Source organism: Apodemus sylvaticus, chromosome X (genome assembly GCF_947179515.1).
Source record: "Apodemus sylvaticus chromosome X, mApoSyl1.1, whole genome shotgun sequence".
NCBI lineage: Eukaryota > Metazoa > Chordata > Mammalia > Rodentia > Muridae > Apodemus > Apodemus sylvaticus.
The window spans coordinates 88077655-88094382 of NC_067495.1; the positions used below are offsets into that span (position 1 = coordinate 88077655).

The following is a 16728-nucleotide window of genomic DNA, read 5'->3' on the forward strand; positions in this document are numbered from 1 at the left end:
CTATACTAAAACCATCTGGCCAAGAACTTACTGCTTCTATTTCCTTAGGGATTATAGGATTATTCAGATAGTTTACCTAGTCATGATTTAGCTGTGATAAATGGTATCTGTCTAGAAAATGATCCATTTAATTTAGATTTTCCAATTTTGTGGAATACAAGTTTCAGATGTAAGACTTAATCATTCTTAAATTTTCCTCAGTGTCTGTTGTTATGTCTTTGCTTTCTTTTCTGAATTTCAAATTTGGATACCATCTCTCTGACTTTTAGTTAGTTTGGCTAAGGATTTCTCTATCTTGTTGATTTTATCGAAGAACCATCTCTTGGGGCACTGATTCTTTGTATTATTTTTGTTCCAAATCTATTGATTTCAGCCCTGAGTTCGATTATTTCCTGGTATATACTCCTCCTTGGTGTATTTGCTTCTTTTTTTCTAGAGCCTTCAGATAAACTTTTAATCCATTAGTAAGATATGAGATCTTTGTAGATTTTTTATGAAGGCATTTAGCTCTATGAACTTTTATCTTAGCATTGCTTTCCTGGTGTCCTATAAGTTTGGGTATGTTTACCTTCATTTTCATTAAATTCTAGAAACTCTTCTTTCTTCCCTGAACCAGTAATCATTGAGTAGACATTTGTTCAGTTTTTTTGAGTATGTAGGCATTTTATTGTTGTTATTTAAGTCCAGCTTAAATCAAGGGAAAATTGATAAAAATGCATGGGATTATTTCAACCTTCTTGTATCTGTTAAGGGTTGCTCTGTGACCAATTATATGCTCAATTTGGAGAAGATTTTATGAGGTACTGGGAAAACGGTGTATTCTTTTGTGTTTGGGTGAAATGTAGTATAGATATCTGTTAGGCAGATTTGAATCATAAACCATTGTTAGTATCATTATTTTTCTGCTAGATTCTGTCTGAAATGACTTATCCATTGGTGAAAGTGAGGTGTTGAGGTCTCCCACTACTAATGTATGGGGTTTGATGTGCTCTAAAAATGTTTCTTTTACAAATTTGTTTGCCATTGCATTTGGAGTCTAGATGTTCAAAATTGAGATGCCCTCTTAGTGTATTTTACCTTTGATAAATATGAAGTGATCTTCCCTGTCTCTTTTGATTACTTTCAGTTGAAAGTCTATTTTATTAGACATTAGAATGGCTGCTACAACTTGTTTCTTCAGCACATTTGCTTGGAAAACCTTGTCTACCCCTTTATACCAAGATAATGACTGTCTTTGTTTTGCGAGATATTTCTGGTATACACCAGAAGGATGGATTCTGTTTACCCATCCATTCTGTTAGCCTGTCTCTTTTTACTGGGGAATTGAGTCTACTGATATTGAGAGATATGAATAATGATTGTTATCTCTTGTTATTTTAATGTTGGTGGTGGTTTATTTGTGTGTGTGTGTGTTTTCTCCTTTATTGGATTTAATGGTGTGAAAGTATTATTTCTTGTGTTTTCTTGAGTGTAATTAGCCTCATTGAGTTGGCGTTTTACTTCTAGTATCCTATATAAGGCTGGGTTAGTGGAAAGGTTTTGTTTGAGTTTGGACTTGTCATGGAATATCTTTGTTTCTCCATCGATGGTAATTGAAAATTTTGCTGAGTGTAGTAATCTGGGATGACATCTGTGATATCTTACAATCTGGAAGACCTCTACCCAGGCCTTTCTAACTTTTACAGTCTCAAATGAAAAATATGGCGTAATTCTGATAGGTCTGATTTTATATGTTACTTGGTCTTTTCCCCTTGCTGCTTTTAAAATTCTTTGTTGAAGTTGCTTTATATATTTAGTGTTTTGATTATTATTTATTAGGATGTTTCTTTTTTGTTTCACTCTGCTTGGTGTTCTATAATTTTCTTATTCCTTTATTGGCAGCTCTTTCTTTAGGTTAGGGAAATTTTCTTTTATGATTCTGTCGAAGATGTTTTCTTGACCTTTCAGCTGGGAATCTTCCTCCTCCTCCTCCTCCTCCTTTTCCTCCTCCTCCCTCCTTCTCCTTCTTTTCTTCCTCCTTCTCCTCCTCCCCTTTCTCCTCCTCCTCTTCTTCCTCCTCCTTATTCTCCTCTTATTCCTAATAATCTCAGTTTTAGTGTTTTAGATTGTCCCAATTTTTATCGTGTCCCAATTTTATCATGTCCCAAAGTTTTCTGTCATAAACGTTTTGATTTTTCATTTTCTTTGACTGATATATTGATTTTTTTCTATTGTATCTACCCCTGAGATTCTCTCATCCATCTCTTGCGTTCTGTTGGTGATGCTTATGACTGTAGTTCTTGTTCTTTTTCCTAGGTTTTCTGTACCCAGGATTGCCTCAGTCTGTGCTTTCTTTATTGCTTCCAGTTCCCATTTCACTTCTTGGGTAATTTTATCCATACACTTCACCTGTTTGATTGTATTTTCCTGTATTCCTTTCTATTTATTTGCTTCCTCTTTTAATGCCTATACTTGCTTAAATGTATTTTTCCCTAAATTACTTAAGGGATTTATTCATGTCCTCTTTAAAAAACCCTCCATTATCTTTATAAGATTGGATTTAAGATCCTCTCTCTGGGCTTCAGTTTCATTAGATATCCAGGTTTTGTTTTAGCAGAAGACCTGGGCTCTGGTGGTGCCATATTTCCCTGAGTCTAGTTGACTGTATTCTTTTTTTTTTTTTTTTAATATTGTGAAAAGTTTATTTGCATTAATTAACTCCTTTTTTTCCACCATCATAAGAGATACACTTGTTCTTTGTGATCAGAGAAAAAACATTTTGGAATGGACAATCTGATTCTACTACTCATTAAAGAAAAATTGAAATCTTAAAACAATCCAGTGCAACAATTTTCAGTAGTACAATCCAGTGCAACAATTTTCAGTAGTACAATCCAGTGCAACAATTTTCAGTAGTCCTATCTCCAGTGTTACCCAGCAAAATATTCACATGTTTAAGAAATTCTAAGTCCCAAGCTGCAAATTTATCATTTTTTCCCTATATGTTCAATGTATAGTTCTGTAATTGAATGTTTAATCAACTAGAAGGAATGCAGTTTTCTGAGGTGAACAGAGCAATGGTAACCATCAAACAGTCTCATTTATAGCCTGTTGCAATACATTCCGAGGGAACGCTCCCTGCAGGGATTGTGGTGCGCCCCCACCCGCCCCCAGCACCTTGATAACAGTTGCATTTACAGCTGCAGTGCATTCCAAGGGAGTGCTCCCTGCAGGGAATGCTGTGGTGCCCCAGCACCTTTGTGCAGCTCATCGTGGTGCTCTTCGTTTCACCTGAATCCTTTTTCAGTGGAAACTGTTTGTTGACTGTATTCTTAATCTATTCTTTAAGCATCTGATTTTCCCTGGTGTTGGCTGGATGATCCTTATGCCAGCAGGGTTTCTCAGGAAGGTGGCAGGGGGTGTGTGTGGAAATTCCAAGCCAGACAATGAAGAGTATCCTACTCTATTGGCTGGGCCTCAGATAGCCCCCACTGTACATGCTGTGTCATGGGTGGACCCTATTCTACAGGCTGTGTCCCAGTCAGATTCAGGTGGAATGGTAGACAGATCTAACTAGGATGGTTTCTTGGCCAAAGTTCCAAGCTTATTAGTTTTGGGGACTCTGAAGTTTTCCATATGGAGGTAGGATGCTCTTGAGGTCCTGCAAATCTCCTACAAACTAAGGAGCAAGGACAGATCTAGATAGTGGAGCTCAGAGGACCTCATGTGGTGCCATTCACCCAGGCTGTCTCAGGTGGACCTGCTGGGTTGGTGGGTGAATAAGACTAGGATGGGTGGTCAAGCAGGGTTACATGCTGGCTAGTTTGGGGCTCCTGAAAGTTTCCACAGGAAGGCAGGACATTCTCCAAGTCCCACATGTCTCCTCCAAACCTTGGAGGAAGCCCAGATCTAGACAATGGGGCTCAATGGGGCTCCCAGGAAGTGAACTGTTACATTCTGTAGCTACTGTGAATTGGGTTCCTGGAACAGAAACTGAGGGATGGATAGGGGAAAAGAAGGAGGGCCATGATGATAGTTTACTGATCGAGACCCCAAATTTAATGGCAGTCAGACCATTTAACAGTTTGGGCAACCCCCCCCCCCCCCGCCCCCAGATTCCAGGCTGAGTTCCAAGGGAATTCATCTGGCAGTTCTTGGCTCCACTGCTCAGGCAGCTGGGTGGGTCACCTGCTTAATTCAGGAATTCGTAGGCCTGGAGGAACAATGAACTTCACCTTCACTCTGAGCTTCTCCACCCTAGGTAGAGCAGGATCCTGAATAGCACAAGAATCCCTGCTCAACAAAGGCTGGGAGAGGAAGTTCACCTTGATCAATGTGGAGTTCCTACCAAGTGGCATGACACCCAATATGGCTCTGTACACTGAACTCTTAACCTCTGGCTATTATTCTCTCTAGACCCAATGACTTAAAGTTTTAATTTGCAATTATTTCCTTGCTGAACTATTTGACATCTTAGACTAAAATGAAGTAGAGTTTTACTTGTTTCTCTGTAACTCAAGTTATACTTGTCACATTAAATCTAGCTTAATGTGACAAATTCTACAACCAATGGCTCATTTTTTATTGTTTCTGCTTAATCTTTTGTGAATGTTCTGTTCCTGAACCTGTTAGTATTTATCAAGTCTTACATTTACTCATACAGTTTGACTTAGACTTCTAGATTCTGACTGACATTATATTTGCTATCTAAGCCAAAACTTCTAATAAAATATGACCTTAATGAGCAATTTCAGCCTAACATACAATGCAGCAGAATATTTTGCTAATTAACAATGGGAGCAGAAAGGCAGTATCACTTACGATTATGAAATATTATTGTTTAACCCAGAATAAAATGCTGTTAGCTTCTTACTGAGGTGAAAATAACTTCTTACTCGTGTACTAAACTTATTTTAATATTGGGCTAAAGGGGTAGCTAAGTCAGCAAAGGGCTTCCTTTGAAAACATAAAGATCTGAGTTCCATTTTTGGAAGCAAGTTGTTGTTGCTATTGTGGTTGTTGTTTTAAACTGAAATGATGATACATGCTTATAAGCCAGTTGCTGGGAAGTAAAGACAAGCCTCCATGAAGCCTGCAAAGAAGAAGAAAATGTTGTACCATACAATGATACTAACTTTCTTCTAGAACACAACGTTTAATGATGGTGACAGGATCCAGAACTATGACTCTCTAAACCTAGAGAGGCACTTATGGTGGAATTGATAGTTTCAGGAAGAGAGAGAAATATGATAAGTATGGTAGGACAGAAAATCAGATAAGAATGATGAGACTGAATACCAGTAGGCAAATCTGACTAAATTAAAGTCATTTGGGTAGTTTTCCTCATATAATCCTTTCAAGTTAAGGATATTTAATATTTTCACGAGTAGATGTTTAAGAAAAATAAAGATTGGGTAAGCAACACCTCCATGTGAATTTGATTCCATGCCATATTCTTTTATGTTTCTGTCTTTCTTTTAGACCACAAATTATAAGAGCATTCAGATATTTTTGTCCATATTTTCTTAACTACTCTCAGCCTTGATTAGAGAAGTTTCTTTGATCAGTGAGTAGTCATTTGTGCAGTCACTCATAGTGGGTAAAAGTGTTAAAAATAAGTGACTGATGTATGTCCTTTCCTATGTGGGATATATAGATCACTACCACAAGGGCCTAGTGAACCTCTGAGAGGAAGGAGTAGCAAAATGATATGACCTGTGGGATGGGGAGGATTGCTGGGGTGTGGGTCATTGTTTTGAAGTCTTATCCCTACCAGAGAAGCCATCAGTAGTTAATGTTTGACAAGGAGAGTAGTATAGCCATTGGTGATATGCACATGGTCCATGTTATAGTAAGTAGCCACTGGCCATGCTCATATAAGCAATACCAATTGAAATAAGTAGGAAAAGGGAAGAGAAAAAAGGAGGACTAGTTCAAAAGAAGATGTTCAGAAGATTTGGATGGGTATAAAGAGAGTAATAGAGAAGTGAGAGTAAAATATTACAATAGTACATTTTATTTATTAAATTGATAATCATCATATATATTAAAAATAGAAAGCAAATGTAATTGGAGATAATCATATACAAGGTAATTGCTGCAACAATAGTGACTTGAGAGGCTCATATTTTTGAATATTTTGTTGTAAGCTGGTAAAACTGTTTGGGAAGGGCTAGGTTATATGGCATAGTTGGAGGAGGTTTGTCACTACTGGTGGTCTTTAAAGCTTCAAAATATAGACACCATCCCCAGTGTACTCTCTACTTCCTGGATACAGTTTAAAATGTGAGTTCTCAGTTGTTCCTGCTGGCCATGCCTTTACTATACTATCATAGACTCCAAGTCCAATCAAATCTTTTTGTTTTATAAGTTGCCTTAGTCATGTCTTTTTATTACAGTAATAGAAAAGTAAAATTATCAACTGGGCTAGAGACAATTCATTTGATATTTTGTTAAATAACATCTCTGCTTTCTTCTCTATTCCTAAGAAGTTTCCTGAGACCAAATAAAAAGGTAATACAATAATTTCTTTTCTGGAGGATATTTCAAAAGAGCCTAATAATGACCCTGTCCTGTGGTAGTTTTCAACTTAATGCAGGTCTATAATAAAAAGGAGCAAGTAAGGAAAAAATGAAATAAAAAATGTGAAGTCTGAAGAGGGAAAGAAAACCAATAAATTTCACATTGATATCAAGGCTTGTAAAGAAATAAATAAAGGGTTTAAGAAGATTATTTTTTTGTGGAGAATAGTTTTTGCTATCCTGGGTTTTTTGTTATTCCAGATGAATTTGAAAATTGCTCTTTCTAGATCTATGAAGAATTGATTTGGGATTTTGATGGGGATTGCATTGAATCTGTAGATCATTTTCAGCAAGATGGCTACTTTTACAATATTGATCCTGCCAATCCATGAACATAGGAGATCCTTCCATCTTCTGAAACCTTTTTTGATTTCTTTCTTCAGAGGCTTGAATTTCTTGTCATATAGATCTTTCACTTGCTGTCTTAGTCAGGGTTTCTATTCCTGCACAAACATCATGACCAAGAAGCAAGTTGGGGAGGAAAGAGTTTATTGAGCTTATACTTCCACATTGCTGTTCATCACTAAAGGAAGTCAGGACTGGAACTCAAGCAGGTCAGGAAGCAGGAGCTGATGCAGAGGCCATGGAGGGATGTTTCTTACTGGTTTGATTCCCCTGGCTTGATCAGCCTGCCCTCTTATAGAACCCAAGAGCACCAGCCCAAAGTTGGTACCACCCATAAGGGGCTCTCTGCACTTGATCACTAATTGAGAAAATGCCCCACAGCTGGATTTCATGGAGGCACTTCCCTAACTGAAGCTCCTTTCTCTGTGATAACTCCAGCCTGTGTCAAGTTGACACACAAAACTAGCCAGTACACTTGCTTTGTTAGAGTAACACCTAGGTATGAAATATTATTTGGGACTATTGTGAAGGGTGTCATTTCCCTAATTTCTTGCTCACCTTGTTTATCCTTTGAGTAGAGGAAGGCTCCTGATTTGCTTGAGTTAATTTTATATCTAGCCACTTTGCTGAAGTTGCTTATGCACCCAGGTGCCCCACGACTCCCAGTAACTGAACCATCAACCAAGGGATACACATGGTTGCAGCCAAAAATGTGGCAAAGGAAGGCCTTGTTGGGCATCAGTGGGAGGTGTGGTCCTTGGTCAGGTAAAGGCTAAATAGAGGCCCCAACAAAGGGAAACCAAGGGGGGTGCAGTTAGGAGTGTGTCAGGTGGAGGAGCATATATGTGGAGGCAGGAAGTAGGAGGAGGGGTTGGGGGTTTTTGGGGAAGGGGGAAATTGGGAAAGGTTTTACTATAGGCAATACAAATGAAGACAATATTCAATAAAAAAAAAGAAAAAAAGAAGTTAAGGAGAAGTCTAATCTGCATTGGAATAAAGGGGTGCCCTCAGGGAAAGTCCTATTAAGATATTTGAAACAGGTGCCACAGCACCCTCACCTGATCCTATGGCACAGCTCTCCATGCCAAAATACCACCAGGAGAAAGCTGGTCTCCTAGGAGTGCCAAAACACCTGTGAGCACAGGTAAGGCCAACACTTCTGCTCAAATTTTTGGCCCAAGAGTGATCCATCATCAGGATATAAGAACCAAGGAAGATCCAGGGACAAACTTTTCCAGTTTCTGTCTGCACACCAGAGCTGAACCTGTGCCACAGTTCTCCATACCCAAATTTCCCCAGAAAGAACTGGTCTTGCAGGATTATGGATACACAGGATTGCAGAAGGGACAAGTCATAGAGACAGCAAGGACAATTTACACCAGAGATAACCAGATGGCTAAAGGCAAGGGCAAGAACATAAGCAACAGAAACTGCGGCTACTTGGAATTGTCAGAACCCAATTATCCCACCACAACAAGCCCTGGATACCCAAACACACCAGAAAAGCAAGACTATGATTTAAAATCACATCTCATGATAATGGTAGAGGACTTTAAGAAGGACATGAATAACACCCTGAAAGAAATACAAGAGAACACAGGTAAACAGCTAGAATCCCGTAATGAAGAAACACAAAAATCCCTTAAAGAATTACAGGAAAACACAATCAAACAGGTGAAGGAATTGAACAAAACCATCCAGGATCTAGAAATGGAAATAGAAACACTAAAGAAATCACAAAGGGAGACAACTCTGGATGCCATGGTTGCCCAGTGAAAGTCTGTAGACATGATATTTTACAGACAGAGACGGAAAAAAAATGTCTCCTGGGAATAATGGACCTCCCCGTATATTTAGAAGCAGATAAATCTCACTTGGCAATTTCTTAAACTCTCCTATTTTCTTATAACGGAGACATGGCCTAACCAAGCAAATAAAGATATGTTAGAATCCATCTTATAACAAAAAATTCTGCTTTGCCTCAACCATTTATGTTATTATGGTAAAAAAAGGTATTCTAGAAATTCCAGTTACAGGTTCTAGTCTACTACCTTTCAGGGCAGATAGTTTCCAAACAATAGCACAGACTAAGGATATTTACATCTGAGAAATCTTAAGAGGTCCCTGCCAGAAAGATGAGTATTTGGGCAAGGTAGAATTTACATTTGAGTTGGTCCCTAGCTACTTCCCCCCACAAGTTAATCTAGTTCCCCCTGTTGACTCTTGATTTTGCTTGCAGTCAGGCTATCTCAGGCCCACCTGAATAGAAAGGGAAGCTTAACCAGGTGTGATTCAGGGATTCAGGATACAGTTTATACTTACTAACTCTAAGAGATTAAATTGAGTCACACACACACACACACACACACACACACAAACGCACACACACAGAGAGAGAATGATGCTTAATTCGAGATGTAGACTAGACTGGACTTTGAGAGATATCCGAAAAATACACTCAGATTTTAAACCACCTCTGTGGTCATGTCAGTTTGTTTTGTTTCTGCTGGACCTGTGTCTTCTTGGACCAAGGAACCCTGGTTACCCCCGCAGCAGAACCCCACGCGGTTGGTAACATCTGGAGATAGAAATCATAGGAAAGAGATCAGGAGTCATAGATGCAGGCATCACCAACAGAATACAAGAGACAGAAAAGACAGTCTCAGGTGCAGAAGATACCATAGAAAACTGATACAACAGTCAAAGAAAATGTAAAAGGCAAAAAACTCCTAACCTAAAACATCCAGGAAATCCAGGACACAATGAGAAGGCCAATCCTACGTATAATAGGTATAGAAGAGAGCAGTGATTCCCAACTAAAAAGAACCAGTAAATATCTTCAACAAAATTGTAGAAGAAAACTTCCATAACGTAAAGAAAGAGATGCCAATGAACATACAAGAAGCCTACAGAACTCCAAATAGATTGGAACAGAAAAGAAATTCCACCCATCACATAACAGTCAAAACATCAAATTCACAAAATTAAGAAAGAATATTAAAAGCAATAAGGGAAAAAAGGTCAAAGAACATATAAAGGCATACCTATCAGAATTACACCAGACTTTTCACCAGAGACTATGAAAGTTAGAAGATCCTGGGGAGATGTCATACAGACCCTAAGAGAACACAAATGCCAGCCTAGCCTACTGTACCCTGCAAAACTCTCAATTATCATAGATGGAGAAAGCAAGATATTCTGTGACAAAGCCAAATTTCCACAATATCTTTCCACAAATCCAGCCCTAAAAGATGATAAATGGAAAACTCCAAAACAAGGAGGGAAACTACACCCTAGAAAAAGCAAGAAAGTAATCTTTCAGCAAACCAAAGAAAAAGACAGCCACACAAACACACCTCTAGGAAAAAAATTACAGGAAGCATCACTCACAATTGCTTAATATCTCTTAACATCATTGGACTCAATTCCCCAATAAAAAGACATAGACTAACAGACTGGATATGTAAACAGTACCCAGCATTTTGCTGCATACAGGAAACACACCTCAGTGTGAACGACTGACACTATCTCAGAGTAAAAGGCTGGAAAACAATTTTCCAAGCAAATTATCGCAAAAAACAAGCTGGAGCACCCATTCTAATATTGAATTAAATCGACTTTCAACCAAAAAGTTATCAAAAAAAGAAAATTACACTTCATACTAATCAAAGGAAAAATCTACCAAGAAGAACTTTCAGTTCTGAACATCTGTGCTCCAAATGATAGGGCACCCACATTAGTAAAAGAACTTTAATAAAGCTCAAAGCACACATTGCACCTCACACAGTAATAGTGAAAGACTTCAACACTCCACTCTCATCAATGGACAGATCATGAAAACACAAACTAAACAGAGACAGAGTGAAACTAACAGACGATATGGACCAAATGAATTTAACAGATATGTATAGAACAAAAGGATATACCTTTTTCTCAGCATGTCATGGTACCTTCTCCAAATTTACCATATAATCAGTCACAAAACAGGCCTCAGCAGATACAAGAAGATTGGAATAAGCTCCTGTATCCTATCAGATTACCAGGCACTAAGGCTGGTCTTCAATAACAAAAACAACAACAACAAAACAAAAAGCCCCCTAAAATGGTGGCTGAACATTGCCCTACTCAGTGATACCTTGGTCAAGGAAGAAATAAGGAAAGAAATTAAAGACTTTTTAGAATTTAATAAAAATGAAGGCACAGCATACCCAAATTTAGGGAACACAATGAAAGCAGTGCTAAGAGGAGAACTCACAGCTCTGAGTGGTTCCATAAAGAAGCTGGAGAGAGCATACACTAGCAGCTTGACAGGACACCTGAAAGTTCTAGAACAAAAAGAAGTAAATACACCCAAGAGGAATAGTTGGCAAGCAATAATCAAAATTAGGGCTCAAATCAACTAAGTAGAAACAAACAAACAAACAAACAAAAACTATATAAAGAATCACAAAGCCAGGAGCTAGTTCTTAGAAAAAATCAACAAGATAGATAAACCCTTAGCCAGACTAACCAGAGGGCACAGAGACCATATCCAAATTAAAAATATCAGAAGTGAAAAGGGAGATATAACAACAGAAGCTGAGGAAATTAAAAATATTACCACGTCCTACTACAAAAGCCTATACTCGACAAAACCTAAAAATCTGGATGAAATGAATTTTCTAGACAGATGACAAATACCAAAGTTAAATCCAGATGAGATAAACCATCTAAACAGTCCTATAACCCCTAAAGGAGTAGAAGTGGTCATTGAAAGTATCCCAACCAAAAACAAATCCAAGAACCAGATGGTTTTAGTGCAGAATTCTATCAGACCTTCAAAGAAGACCTAACACCAATACTCTTCAAACTATTTCACAAAATAGAAACAGAAGGAACACTACCCAATTAGTTTTATGAAACCACAATTATGCTTATATAACCACACAAAGACCCAACAAAGAAAGAAAACTTCAGACTAATTTCCCTTATGAATATTGATGCAAAAATACTCCATTAAAGTCTCACAATCTAAATCCAAGAACCATCAAAATGATCATTCACCAAGATCAAGTAGGCTTCATCCCAGGGATGTGGGGATGGTTCAATATACAGAAATCAATCAATGTAATCCATAACAGAAACAAACTCAAAGAAAAAACACCACATGTTCATCTCATTAGATGCTGAAAAAGAATTTGACAAACTTCAATATCTCTTCATGTTAAAGGTCTTGGAAAGATCAGGAATTCAATACCCATGCCTAAACATAGTAAAAGCAATATACAGCAAATTAGTAGCCAACATCAAACTAAATGAAGAAAAACTTGAAGCAATCTCACTAAAATCAGGGACTAGACAAGGCTGTCCTCTCTCTCCCTGTCTATTCAATATAGTACTTAAAATTGTAGCCAGGGCAATTAGACAACAAAAAGGTGGTCAAAGTGATACAAATTGGAAAGGATGAAGTCACAATATCACCATTTGCAGATGATATGATAGTATGCTTTAGTGACCCCAAAAAGTCCATCAGAAAATTCCTACAACTGATAATCAACTTCAGCAAATTGGATGGATATAAAATTAAATCAAGCAAATCAGTAGCCCTCCTGTTCCCAAAGGATAAATGGGCTGAGAAAGAAATTAGGGAAATGACACCCTTCACAATAGTCACAAATAATATAAAATATCTTGGTGTGACTCTAACCAAACAAGTGAAATATCTGTAGGAAAAGAACTTCAAGTCTCTGAAGAAAGAAATCTAAGACCTCAGATGATTGAAAGATCTCCCATGCTGGTGGATTGGCAGGATTAATATTGTAAAAGTGACCATTTTGTCAAAAGAAATTGTCTTAGTTAGGATTTCTATTCCTGCACAAACATCATGACCAAGAAGCAAGTTGCTGTTGATCACCAAAGGAAGTCAGGACTGGAATTCATGCAGGTCAGGAAGCAGGAGCTGAAACAAAGGCCATGGAGGGATGTTTCTTACTGGCTTGCTTCCCCTGCCTTGCTCAGCTTGCTTTCTAATAGAACCCAAGAATATCAGCCCAGGGATGGCACCACCCACAAGGAGCCCTCCCCCCTTGATCACTAATTGAGAAAATGCCCCATAGCTGAATCTCATGGAGGCACTTCCCCAACTGAAGCTCCTTTGTCTGTGATAACTCCAGCCTGTGTCAAGTTGAAACACAAAACCAGACAGTAAAGCAATCTACAGATTTAATGCAATCCTCATCAAAATTGCAACTCAATTCTTCATGAAGCTAGAAAGAGAGCAATTCTTAAATTCATTTGGAATAACAAAAAACTCTGGATAGTGAAAATTATTATTATTATTCTCAACCATAAAAGAACATATAGATGAATCATCATCCCTGATTTCAAGTTATACTACAGAGCAATAGCGATAAAAAACAAACAAACAAACAAAAAACTGCATGGTATTAGTACAGTGACAGGTAGATCAATGGAATAGAATTGAAGACTGGATTTGAATCCACATTCTTATGAGCACTTGATCTTTGACAAAGGAGCTAAAACCATGCAGTGGAAAAAAGACAGTATTTTCAACAAATGGTTTTGGTTCAACTGGAGGTCTACATATAGAAGAATGAAAATTGATCCATTTTATTTTTTTCAGTTTAAAATTTAATTTTTTTAATTATATTATGTAGTAAAAAGTAAAAGTCCTTGAGGCATCTGTCTGTTGGTCTCTCACAAAGGACACTCACGTTAATGGAGAAAAACGGGGGGGGGGGGGTCATATTTGAGGTTATAAATAATAGAAAATAAAAGATCTTCTGTCTCCAGCACTGGGGGGGAGGGAGTACAATAGATTTGAGGATGGGAGGACAAGATTGGGTGGGACCCAGCAGGGGCAGAGCAGGAATCTCCCAGAACCCTGCTGGATCACAGCTGGGCCCACTTGAAGGATCCCTTCCATTCATGGTTCTTGGCAAGAATTTCCCAACTCCCCACGGGAAAGGGGTTGAGGGTAGAGTTAGTACTGGTCCCAGCTCCTGGGGGGAAAAACATAGATCATTCTTTTCCCATTCATGGAGGTCTGAGGTCATAGGGCAAACTTCAGTCCCTCATCCCCAGCAAGGGTAGAAGGAGAGCTGCTGGGAGAGATGAGACTGAACTAGTTGGAGGGGAAAGAGAGAGATGGAGAGAACAGGAATATTAGAACCTAAGAGCAGCTGTCAATCTGTCAGTACATCCAGGGGATGAGGGGTATTGGGAGGAGCAACCTCCTTGAGGAGTCTCAGGGGGCTGTCAGAAGTACAGGTCAATCTTGTTTCTCAGTAGGCGAGAGCTCTTTCTCAGTTGCCCAGCTCCTCACCCTATGCCTCAGCCTGTCCCTGTCTGTCTTGACTTAGCCAGTAGACAGGGGCACTGAGAACTGGGGAGGCAGTGGGAAGGGAGGCTGCTGGATGACAACTGAGCAAGGAGGGAAGCAAAGGACAGAGCCAGGAGCAAGCCCCTGGCGGTGGCTACAGTGGCTTCTGCCCACCCTACATATTTCACAGACAAGTGAGGGTCAGCGAGCACCCTCTGGGACAGCCCTGCCTCCAAGACCCCTCAATCCCCAGCCAGAACCCATGCATACTGCCCCAACCTGCAGCCCCTCAGCTCTTCCATGCCAAATTATCCTAGCTAAAGAGAATTCAAGAATCCTCTCATAGGCTCCCCCTGGAAATCCAGGCGCCTCTCCAGGCGCCAGGCTCACCTTGGGGATATATGATGTAGGGGTATGATGAAGGTGTGGAAGCTGAGAGTAGATTCAGGGGGCACCATACCTTTAGAGAGCGGGATGCAGCAGCATCACCTGGGGCAGGTGGGGAACCCCAGGGTGTGGGGCAGGGCTGCTGTGACTTCAGTTTGGACATGGACCTGGGTAACATGCGCTATGTTAGTGAAGCCATGGGGCAGCTGCTGGTGGGGGTGGATGGCGTATACTGCAGCTGGCTGGGGGAAGCTGCTTTGAGGGGACTGGGCAGAAGGTCCCAGTGGTTAGAGAGGTGGTATGCCTGTTAGGGACCCTGGAAGGTACAGATTCTGCTGTGGCTGTCCACTGCCAAGATGAGGGTCCTGCCCTGTCTGGTATTCAGGGACTGCAGCGGGGGCAGGCAATTGCTGGGATTGTGGTTGGCTCCCACTAGTTGTAGTGGCCAGATGCAGTTGGTGGCCATGGAGCTGTGTGTCATGGTGTGGATAGAATTGGTAAACAGTGACATAGAGGGCTTGGGGGGTAGGTTGCTCTGCAGAAGGGTACTGAGAAGTGGATGAGGATATGATGGCCTGGGGATGGCTTCCCAATGTAAACATTTGTGTATTAATTTGAAGCGCAGGGGCGACCACCGGCTATACAGCTGGTTCCATGTGGATCTGAGGTATATATGAGATGTACAGCACTGGTACAGAAGGTGTTGAATGAGTATGGGGCCCTGGTGAAGTTGGAGTACTGGCAGATTTGCTCACAGACAGCAGAAACTTTGTTTGATTGAACTCCTTTGTTTGATTGAACTGGGGTTCAAAGTAGACTACCTGTTCAGTAACAGGGCCCTCTGCTTTGTCATCTCCCTTGATGAGGCCCACTGGAGGACTGTCAGTTTGACTGGGACAAGGTGTTGGAAGCTGCTCTGGCCCCTCTGGCCCTACTACTGCTGCCAGGAGCACTTTGTCTTCCTTATCCCATGTGGATACTGTCTTGGAGGAGACTGGGGAGCCCATGGGATCTGAAGCCAATAGAACATCCATCTCTTTCTCCTTTTCTTTGGCCTCTTCTTTCAAGATCCTGGAAGGGAATGGATCCAGGCCTGTCTCAGGGGAGCTACTAGGTTGAAGCTTAAACTGGGCCCCAAACTTCCTTAGTACTTCCAACTGAAATCGTTTTTTTTTTGTTGTTGTTGTTGTTGTTGTTTGTTTTTTTTTTGTTTGGTTGGGTTTTTTGTTGTTGTTGTTGTTTGCTTGTTTTGTTTTTTTCATGTTCATAGTGGCCTTATTTATAATAGCCAGAAGCTGGAAAGAACCCAGATGTCCTTCAACAGAGGAATGGATACAAAAATTGTGGTATGTATACATAATGGAATATACTCAGCTATCAAAAGTGATGAATTCATGAAATTTTTAAGCAAATGGATGGAATTAGAAAGTACCATCCTGAGTGAGGTAACTCAGACCCAAAGAACACACATGATATGCACTCACTGAAAACTGGATATTAGCCCAAAAGTTCGGAACACCCAAGATAAAATTTAAAGACCACATGAAGCTCAAGAAGAAGATTAAAGTGTGGATATTTCGGTCCTTCTTAGAAGGGGAAACAAAATACTCATAGAAGGATATACAGAGACTAAGTGTGCATCAGAGATTGAAGGAGAGGCCATCCAGTGACTGCCCCTTCCTGGGGGTCCATCCCATATACAGTTGCCAAACCCAGACACTATTGTGGAGTCCAAAAAATGCTTGCTGAAAGGAGCCTGATATGGATATCTCCTGAGAGGCTCTGCCAGAGCCTGATAAATACAGAGGTGGATACTCACAGTGAACCAATGAAAGAATTAAGATAGGACTGCAGGAGCTGAAGGGGTTTGCAACCCATAGGAAGACCAGCAATATCCACCAACCAGATCCCTCAGAACACCCAGGAACTAAACTACCAGTTGAAGAACACATATGGAGGGACCCATGTTTCCAGCCTCATATGTAGCTGTAGATGGCCTTGTTAGACATAAATGGGAGGAGAAGCCCTTGTTCCAAGGCTAGATGCCACACTGTAGGGGAATGCTAGAGTGGGGAGGGAGGATTTGGTGGGTGGGTTGGAGAGCACTCTCATAGA

At 40.0% G+C, this 16728-nt stretch overlaps 1 pseudogene; it reads right to left on the minus strand.

The window, feature by feature from the left end:
* Positions 1 to 13978: 13978 nt before the first annotated feature.
* LOC127674580 (ataxin-2-like protein) lies at positions 13979 to 15782 on the minus strand (annotated as a pseudogene).
* Positions 15783 to 16728: the final 946 nt, after the last annotated feature.